This window comes from Odontomachus brunneus, unplaced genomic scaffold, assembly GCF_010583005.1.
Source record: "Odontomachus brunneus isolate Ranch 3 - 2012 unplaced genomic scaffold, Obru_v1 Obru_scaffold_109, whole genome shotgun sequence".
Taxonomy (NCBI): Eukaryota; Metazoa; Arthropoda; class Insecta; order Hymenoptera; family Formicidae; genus Odontomachus; species Odontomachus brunneus.
In genome coordinates this window covers 721,685-727,786 of record NW_022639559.1, presented here as the reverse complement: position 1 = coordinate 727,786, position 6,102 = coordinate 721,685, and the positions used below count along the sequence as shown (strand labels likewise).

Genomic DNA, 6,102 nt, shown 5'->3' with positions numbered 1-6,102 from the left:
GGGGGGGGGGGGGGCTGCGCGTCTTACTCTTTTTCCGGCGAGCATAGAAGACGTGGCCAGGCCTTCTTGGAACATTATATGGAGGGACGACTTGGTGCGGTCGATGAAAATTCACAAAGTCGTACATCACAGGAAATCAACTAACAGGGCACCTGAATTAGATGGTGTCCGCTATGCTCGGCTGTGCTGAGGCGCGCTATCAGAGAGATGATTGGCAGACTCGCGGAATATTTTACGGCGTGCTTGCGAGAGCGGGTATTCCCCGTGGCGTGGAAACGTGCGGGATTAATACTGAAACCCAGAGATCCGGACGCACCGTTTCTCAAAGCAAGGCCCATTTGTCTCCTGAGCGAGGTTGGGAAGATATTGGAGGGATCCTTGTCAGACGTATCAAGCATGGATGGCGGAGCACCTGATCGCCGAGCTGTCCAATAATCAATTCGGTTATCGAGGGAAGATCGACTTGCGACGCGATGCTGCAACGCACTGCTGCGACTCTGGCGTCTTGTAACGGAGGTCTCGGAAGGTGGCAATTGCTGTCAGTCTTGACATCTCGAACGTATTTAATTCTATATCGTTCGTGAATATCAGAGAGGCGCTACGGGTCAAGGGTTTCCCTGACTACATATAGAGGATCATTCATGACTATTTTGTCGGGTGCTTTGTGGAATACACCATCGAAGACGGTAAAAGGAGGAGGGCATATCGACGCCGTGCGTTCGAGATTTGCGTATTTTTTCGTTCAAGAAAGAGAAAAATATCAAGAGCGCGGTTTTGCTAGGCCGGGACTCGAACCCGGGTCTTTCGCTTGTCGAGCGACTGCTCTAAACCACTGAGCTATCTAACGCTCCACGCTTACAACAGTCTCTTCTCCCTAGATAACGCTCAGAGATGTTTGGAAGCGACATCTCTGGCACGATCCCGAGCGCATGGCGACTACAGAGAGAAACAACATTACTATACCAAATGGTACAACTGTCAAAGTAAAAGGTTGCTATTCTTTAAGATCTGCTGTCCATGTATGCCCGTCTCCACTGTTGCCTCTCTTCATCCGGTGCAAATAATATAAATAAACCCCGAGGTCGACATTAATTTTTTGGCAGCCCCCGAGTGCTTGGACGCAATGCGTGTGCGTAGTATGCATGAAAGCTGATTTGGTGGACAAAATTCTGCTTACATCACAAATCTGCATCGATTTTGATGAAACATTTTTTAAAATACTTGTGAATAGTGCTACTATAATGTCTCACTGCCAAAAATTTGAGAAATGTAAACATAACCCCCCAAAATAACCCCAAACTCTATTACTTATTACCCCTAATTACCTCAAACTTCATAACATCCTGGTCCGAAACTCCATCACATCCTTATAGTCTCATAACTTCTAAATCTGATTAACCACGAGTTAAAAACTCCATAACCCTAAACTCCATAACCCCAAACTCCATAACACACTAAGGAATCTGTTCTGTGGCCCTTGCTTTAGAATATTGTGTACGACGAGGTACTATGTACGTGATTAGTAGACGGTTGCCACGTGCTGGGATACGCGGACACGCTTGTGGTGACCACTACTCGCACCGTAAAGGCGGCTAGAATTCGGGCCAATCTGCAGACTGCGGCATTGTTCGTGGAATTCAACGACTGGGATTTATAGTGGCGGCCGACAAAATAATTCTTTTTCATAGAGCCAGAAAACCGCAGGGCCTGCCCGAAATTCTGAAAATCAGTTTATCCAGGTGGGCGCTAAATTTAAATATCTGGACATTATCCTAGATAGTCGGTGGAAGTTCTACGATCACTTTTCTTACGTAGCGGCAAAGGTTATGAGAGTGCCTCGTGCGCTGAGCCGCCTTATGCCCAACCTGAGTGGCCCTTTTGAGACTAAAAGGCGTATATACGCTACGACTGTTCTGTTCGTTGTCACATCGGGGCATCGGTCCGGTGGGATGCACTGGCGCTGACATCCGCCCGTCTACCAGGCGGGCACAAGTGCCCACACTAAGAATGGAGAGGTTCCTGGCACTTAAGGTAGTTGGTTATCGGTCGGTCTCACTGGAGGCGGCACTGCTGCTAACGCATATTTCGCCGCTATATTTGTTGGTAGCTTATTACCACTGTGTATTTGAGCACATTCGCGATCTGAGGACGTGGAGGGAGTGGCCTGATGCGGAGACGGATGTCCACTACACAGAGAAACTCCTGTTTAGACAATGGCTTATCCATTTGGGTCAGCGGGGCCTGTCGGGAGCCTGTGCGCAATGCAATATTGCCAACGTTTCAAGAATAAATAGACGACATTAGGAAATTGGGGTCAACTTCCACCACACTCAAGTTTTAACGGGACGGTTTTAGGTTGCGACTGATACTGCCCAACATACTCTGGAGGACTGCGTGGCCTGGACAGCCGAGAAAGCAGATCTGAGATGTGCGTTGACAGGAGATAATTTGTCTCCCTCAGTTTTAATCCATGGTATGTTGGAGTCGAAAGACGGATAGCAGGCTGCACTGAGTGATGCGAGTGCAGTTATGACGTAGAAGAAAATGGAGGAGAGGGTGAGGCAGCGCGACGGTAATAATGCTTTTGGTTTCGGGGTATCGCCGCGGAAGAATGAGTACCTAATTAGTGGAGTGAGTGTGCCACTCTCTCTGAAGGTTAGCAGGGGATTGGTGGTGCATCCTGAAACATTCTTCAACCGGTGCATCTTTTTGAACTCAGGCTCCATGGCCCGGATGAATATCCAAATGGGTTGCTGTCAAAGTAGGGAAGGGGGCAGACGCGGAGGAACCATTGGGCTGGGATTCCCGGTCTCGAAGCATCTCTTTGGGTTGGGACAGCGGGGAAAGGTAGTGTGTCCCTCCTCGCCGCATAAGTTCGCATAAGCAGGGCGCGTATCAGCGTTTAACCGAGCGGCATCCTGAATGTCATGGTCATGCGATTCTCGGCGCGTTCCTGGGGCACGGTCTAGATAGGACACTCGAGGAGGTTTTAGTCGGTGAGAGTTTGACATGATCCTTGATCTTTCTCAGAGGACTGGGGGTATGCATGATGCATTTCCTTCCTGTTACTAAAAAAAAAAAAAAAAAGATTTGGTCGAGCACCGGCGTGATAGTACAAAAGATGAAATATGTGAAGCTATTATTGCGGCCTTCAATACTATCACGTCGCAAATGGCACATCGTACAACGCGCAATATTATATAAAGAGCCGAAATTTGTATACGAGAGGGAGGACGCCACTTCAAACAATTTTTACATTGATTTATTACAATGGATTAGACGTACTGGGGATACCACTTGCAAAAAAAATGCGCCATGTTATCTACCACCAAATTGTGTGGAAAAGATAACATTGAAATATGATAAGAATTATTTCCAAGTAGAAGAAACGCGAGATGTTTATTTCTCGGTGACACACATACGATGCATCGCGGCGATACGCAAACGGCACGCTGTAAACAATTGGCGTTCAGATCATTTCCTCCGTCTTTTACTGCTATCCGATATTCATGGCTAAAACTTATTCTATGTCATATGTCGCTATCGGATAATGCAAGCAGCCGATAATATAACGAGAGAATTTATTTTCTGAAAACGAACAAGCTTAAAACGCAGAGACTCCTTCTCGAGAATTATTCTCGCGGCTAACAGCGTTAGCTCCAGAACTTTTTTGAAATTATGCTGTATTCACAGCCTGTGTCAATCTTCAATTGGTGAGGAATTCCGTTTATTTTTATAGTTATCCAAATTTTTTTCGTTTTGCTGCTTGAGTGGATGTGAGGAACTCTGCTGCTCTAATATCCACCATATTGATTTGATTAATTTGTGGGTTTTTCAACCTTTGACTCTGTTATTTTTGTGAACTGTTTCTGCATTTGAAAGATAAATGTCTCATTTTTCCACAAGTGTAACATTTAAATTCCTTGTGGAGGCAATCTTTTAGATTACTGTGACGTGTACATCCACAATTTGGACAGTCTACTGAATTTACGGTTGTTAGTGAATTTTTCATTTCCTTTATGATAATTTCTCTTTTGTTCTTGAGATTGTTTTGATAAAATATTCTTCGTCACCTTATTTACTTCTTCTTTTTGTTGTAAACTTCCATGAATAAGCACTAGACTCTGATCAGAAAGCTCTTGCGCTGTGGCTGAGGCGACGACTTCTTCCAGTATTATTTTATCTGATCTAGTGAAAAGCTGCTTCTGGACTATTTTACTACGTAAGACAAATATAAACTGATCTCTTAAGTATATATTGAGGTTAATTTTAAACTTACAATTTGTAGCAAGACAACGGAATTCTGCCAGAAACTACGCGACTGACACTCCTTGCTTCTTATTCATAAAGCAGTATCTTTCTGCTAATGCCTTCGATGTTAATTTGTAGTGTTTTTAAAACCTCTAAGATTCATCGAGTGTCTTTCGGTTGAGTCGAAGAGAACAAAGACATTAAAGTTTCTACAGCTGACAAACCTAGTGTGGACAAGGTCGTTACATATCTTTTACATGAGGATTTTACTAGTGTCTTGAGCATTTTCTGATCTTGGTAGAGTGTAATCCATGTTATTGGCCAGCAGGAATGTTTTGAAAGTACGAATCCATGCTTCAATATTGTCTACGTCTTGGTCGAAAAGCTTTAAGTTTCATATCATCATCATTTTCGTAAAAATAACTTCAATAACTCAAACATTTATCAATTTACTTATCGCCAAAATGTTGTGTTCTTAACATTGGTCAAAGTTAAATTTCTATAGACGAAGTTTATTGATAATAAATGAATAACACACGCTACATTCGTATTATTTGAACTCTACAAAAGAGGATCTCAGTATTCCGCGCAGTTGTTTTTTCAATTCAGGCTGTTCAACATTTAGATCGTTGCACGCACAGCCAAATCTACTGAAGTAAGACGTGTTTCTGATCAGATTCATAAAAAGGAGACAGGAACTAACTAAAACTCTCTCTCTCTCTCTCTCTCTCTCTCTCTCTCTCTCTCTCTCATCGTTGTCTTAATACATCACATTAACTTTTCGGCAAAAATAATCAGAATGAGATGGTTCGAAAAGCATTTTATAGCTCGAAGTCCCTAATTTTCACATCAATTTTACTAATTTTTTATAAAGAGAGCTACGTGGACATAAGTGGAAAAACTATCAAATCTCAGAATCTATTACAAACATTATAAAGTTCTATGCCGTAAATGAAAAATCGTATACAAATACAGAGTTGCCAACTTTCAAATGAATAAATCTTCGTCTTTAATATACGTATACACTGCTTATTGTATGATTCTTTTTTCACAGAATTTAATAATAAAGCAGAAAGCGTCTTCTCGATTTTGATTGCTCACAGAAAACAAACAGGTTAGTGCTTAGCATTCGTTAAAAAACGCATAGAAAATTCTAAGTTTCTTCTTTAAAATGCATCTATCATTTTTTATTCTCAGACAAATTTCTTATGTAAAAAATTAAGTAAAATGTAAAGTTGAAAATTGAACGAATTACACATTTTTATTCAACTCGAAATATATCAACCAAAATGGCATAAAAACCCTGGTGTTAATGTAGATTAAATGTTCACAATTTACTAATTCCAGCAAGCCTAACATAAATCAATAATATACAACTATGATACTTTTTTAATTAAGTTCTTTATGTTCTAAGTTATGATTTTTAGTAAGATCTTGAGCATTGTCAAGATCAAGGTCGCGTTGATCAAGATCAAAGTCGCGTTGGTCAAGGTCAAGATTAATTTTTTTAAATGGAACTTCTTACTTTTTATTGCATACTTTTGTAGCTTTCTATCTCGAGAACTTTTCAAAACTCTATAATAACTATTTTTTTATTAAGTACTTTTGAGTGATAAAACTTGAAAGTTGCAATACCGCCGGCATTAGCATTATATTAGGACCTTAACTTAGTTTCCGCCCAAAAAATACTGAGAAAAAGCATTTATTGTAAAAAATTTATTTAAATTATTTCAATGAAAGTATTTTCCATCACTTTCTACAACTTTTTGCCATCTTTCTGGCAACTGGGCGATACCATCTCGATAAAACGATGTTTGTTTCGAAGCAATCCATTCGTCCACCCATTCTCGC

General features: G+C 41.3%; 1 protein-coding gene and 1 non-coding gene across 9 annotated transcripts in view; both read right to left on the bottom strand.

Moving 5' to 3' along the window:
• The window catches only part of LOC116849243 (potassium/sodium hyperpolarization-activated cyclic nucleotide-gated channel 2), a 391,135-nt gene that overhangs the window by 60,730 nt on the left and 324,303 nt on the right, over nt 1-6,102 (bottom strand). The window lies entirely within an intron of this gene.
• On the bottom strand, nt 775-847 carry Trnav-gac. The gene has a single exon. It is a non-coding gene; the product is annotated as a tRNA-Val (tRNA).